The sequence below is a fragment of the Cucurbita pepo genome, unplaced genomic scaffold (genome assembly GCF_002806865.2).
Source record: "Cucurbita pepo subsp. pepo cultivar mu-cu-16 unplaced genomic scaffold, ASM280686v2 Cp4.1_scaffold001696, whole genome shotgun sequence".
NCBI lineage: Eukaryota > Viridiplantae > Streptophyta > Magnoliopsida > Cucurbitales > Cucurbitaceae > Cucurbita > Cucurbita pepo.
Window position 1 is genome coordinate 2,268 of NW_019647810.1, and position 3,972 is coordinate 6,239.

The 3,972-nt window shown below is 35.7% G+C and overlaps 1 pseudogene; it reads right to left on the bottom strand.

Annotated features, from left to right (window-relative positions):
* Nucleotides 1-1,284: 1,284 nt before the first annotated feature.
* LOC111786457 lies at nucleotides 1,285-3,584 on the bottom strand (annotated as a pseudogene).
* Nucleotides 3,585-3,972: the final 388 nt, after the last annotated feature.

The window sequence follows — 3,972 nt, forward strand, 5'->3', positions numbered from 1 at the left end:
GAGAAGTTATTTCGGCCGAGATTCAAATCGTAAAGTGCTGATAAGCTACCTAGCTCTGATGGAATTCTACCATGAAGCTGATTCCCGAAAACATCAACGATACGAAGCATCGAACAATGGCTCAAAGATGGTGGAATGGTTCCATGAAAGCTGTTGGAACTCAAGTTCAAACTCGCAACCGAAAGAGGTGATGAATCTCCGGTGGAATTCTCCCAGAGAAGTTATTCCCTTGAAGCTCAAGACAGCGAAGAAACGAAAGGTTGGTGAGGTGAGGAGAAATCGGTCCAGCTAGCGAGCGATGTTCAAGTCGGAGACTGATGACTCGACGCCTTTTTAGGTTGCAGAGAACACCAAGCCATTTGCAGAAGGAACCGTTTGGATGCCAAGAATCCAAGGCACCATGTGGGTCAATGAGTGAAGATTTGAACGAAAGCAGAGCTTCCTGATCAGTGTTGTTGTCAAAGGGAGGATGAAGAACAGCTTGATAATAGTGAAGAAACAAACAGAAAGCAATGGCAAAGGAAGAAGGTAATCAAATTGGGAGAACCCATGGATGGAAAGTGCTTGTATTTAGCTAAAGTTCTTCAAAACCCAGAGATTCATCAAGTTAGTTGAAGCTGAGAATCTATATGGTTTGGAGTATGAAATGGGGGGAGACTAAAAATAGTGTTCACAAATAACAATTTATTCTAAATTGAATCTTTTTCTTTTTAGGTTCATAAATTTGATGGCAATATTGTCATAAATTTCATGAAAGCTAAGGACGACTTACACTTATTGCTTGACTTGTCTCGCTTCAAGGTTTTAAAATGCATTAGGGAGAGGTTTCTTATACTTTTGTAAATGCTTCGTTCCCTTCTCCAACCGACGTTGGATCTCACAATCCATCTCTTTTTAGGGTCCATCGTCCTCGCTATTACACCGCTCAGTGTCCACCTCCTTCGGGTCTCAGTGTTCTTTCTGGCACACCACTTGATGTTTGGCTCTAATACCATTTGTAACAGCCCAAACCCCCCGCTAGCAGATATTGTCTTTTTTGGATTTTCCCTTTTAGACTTCCCTCGAAGTTTTTATTTTCAATTCTCCCGTTTTCACTTTTGAAAGTAGAGACTAGGTTTTTTCTACTTCAACTACTTCTGGTTAACTAAATGCTCGAATGATCTTTCAAATTATTGTAACAATAAGCAACACAGGAAAAGAAAGCATAAAAATTTGTTGCATTTCAATTCTTCCATTTTATAGTTGCATCGACTGTTTAGGTGCTTACAAGATATTACAACGAAATCACTTGGAGGCTGGAGCTACAAAGTCAGGAATGACAACAAAAGCAATGGACCAACTAGTAATATGTATATAAGAGTTGCTCTGACGGTAGATAGGTACAAGATTTGGTATGTCACCCTTTTTTGTAGTTTCCAATGGATTTTCCGTTTAAAAGTACGGTGGAGCTTCAAAGTAGACCATCTTTTGGAGTTAAATGATATTCTTCTCTTAAAGCTGTTCTCTTTTGTCTATACTTTAAATGAGAACCATTTGTCCGAGTATTGCTTTTACGCAAACTCATGTTCATATCATTTTGAATGGTGATTAAAAAGTTAGTTGTGTTGCTCAAATTGATGAAAAGCAAGGTCACACTAGACTACAAGAAAATCATAAATTAGAATCAATTGATGATATCAAATAAATGTTTATTATATTAAACTCTAAAAATGACTTCTTACTGTTCCTCTTGAGCAATGAGCGTAGCTACGAAGGTCAGAAGACACCTTATTGTTAATTTTGAGAACTCTCGGCCTATAAGTCGGTGAAAGAGAAGCGCACTAATAAAAAATACCAAAGGAAGTGAGAGTTTGTATATATATTATGATCAAAAGATAGAAAAAGTGATATGAACCAAGAGACATCAATCATACAATATACTTCAATGAAGATGTGAAGAAAAGGTTGTCAAAATTATCAAAAGATGTTTCAATTCATGCTACATTGAAGAAGAATGAAGTTTGATTGTTGTAAATTTTGGGTGGGTTACAATTTAGAGTAATTTAGAGTTATTGTATTTTAAGACATTTTATTTACTTTAGGTTACATTTACATAATGGCTAATTATGGCCATTAAGTATGAATGTTACAACTTTTGGAATGCCTTTAATAGTTTCATTTTGAGGCTATATAAAGCCATGTATGTTGTATTTGTAAGGTAGACTTGGAAAATATAGAAAGAAGCATTTGTGCTTTTCTTTAGCCAATGGCTAAGTTTCTTTGCAATTCTATGTAGTTTAGATTGCATGTAGAATCATTCAAGCTCGACATGATCAATCTTGCTTGTGGAGTGATTCGAATCTCAAACAAGTGTTTGAGATATTTGATCAATAAGAATCATTCAAGCTAGACATGATCGATCTTGTTTGTGGAGTGATTCGAATCTCAATCAAGTGTTCTTGCCTTGAGATATTCGATCAACAAGGTAATCCGAATCTTATTTCCCTTGTATTGATTCCTTATCTTATCATTTGGTTCATATCAAGAAGAAGAGATATTTGATTACCCGTAGTAATCTGGTGTAGGAAGTAAAGTTGAGGATTTGAGGACGCCATAGAATTCACCGATCAAAGTCTATCTACAATATACTTTCGTATATACAAAGAAGCCATCCCAAGCTGATCCAAATACCTAATACATTCAAGTCATTATTTAAATACCCGAGAATTCTTTTTTCTTTCATATTCAAATGGGAAAATCCTAATAAGAAAAAAAAGGTGAACCAAAGTTGTTTACCAAAAACTATTGATAAATGTATTGGAAAGATGAGGACTTCCACTGCAGCCCAAGGGGCGTTCTTTTGAATTACATTTTCAAGTTGTTCAAATGTGTTTGATACTTGAGAAACATTAGTAGAATTAACGAATATGTAAATCAATTTGGGGTCATTACCTACAAACCAAAAATAGGTTCTCAATACAGTTTGGATACATATAATGAGAATGGTAGCAAGAACAGTAGTCAAACTTGCACCCATGTTATATATATGATGAGTGAGAACATGGACAACTTTTGGTCCAGTTTTTCTAACAAATTCATCATACCATGCTTCATCAAAGAATGCACCTGGTGCTACAATGAGAGGTTTTTGTTGGGAGTTATTATACAAATGATCTAGATTTCTCGAAGCTTGAGAAGGTCTTCTGCGTATTCTGCTGCAGTAATACTTGCACCAATACTAATACGTCCAGCCAATTCATTGCCTGTGTAGTGGCATATGCATCAGTACGCATGAATTATGGTCATTAAATCAATCGAGAACAATTGACTTCTAGTATTAGTTAGCTTACCAAACTCCCATGAATTTATTCGATAATTCTTCTCTACGGTGTATTGAATAAGAGCCTCAACATTGCTATAATTCCATTTTCCTTCCCATTGAATTCCTTTTGTTTTGTGTTTATACAAACATCCCACTGAGAAGTCAAATAGCGAGCCTACGATTGCTTGAAATGGGTGACAGGTTCCCTTGAAGCCAGCCCCGACGTTATAGAACAATTTGTCTTGCAAAGTACCTCCTACTCTAATCCTTACCGACTTGAAAGCTAATGATAAAGAGCAAATTAAGGTAGATTTTTATGAACAAACAATATGCTTTTTTTTTTATTAAAAAAAAAAAAAGCAAACCTTTAACTTCGTTAAATCGTGGAACAATAAAAAAGAAAAAATTGATTAATAAAATAGTATTAATTGCATTTTTTTCTCATGAACATGTGATATGAACCAAGAGACATCATTCATACAATATACTTCAATGAAGATGTGAAGAAAATGTTGTCAAAATTATCAAAAGNCCAATAGATTGGTAACTTCTCAAATATCGAACAAAGAACTCCAAAAGAAAATGAGTCAAGCCTCCTCGAAGGCAGTCAAAACCGACTAAGACTCCATTGGAGTGAGCCTCGATTAAGGGGAGGCGCACTTTGTTCGAGG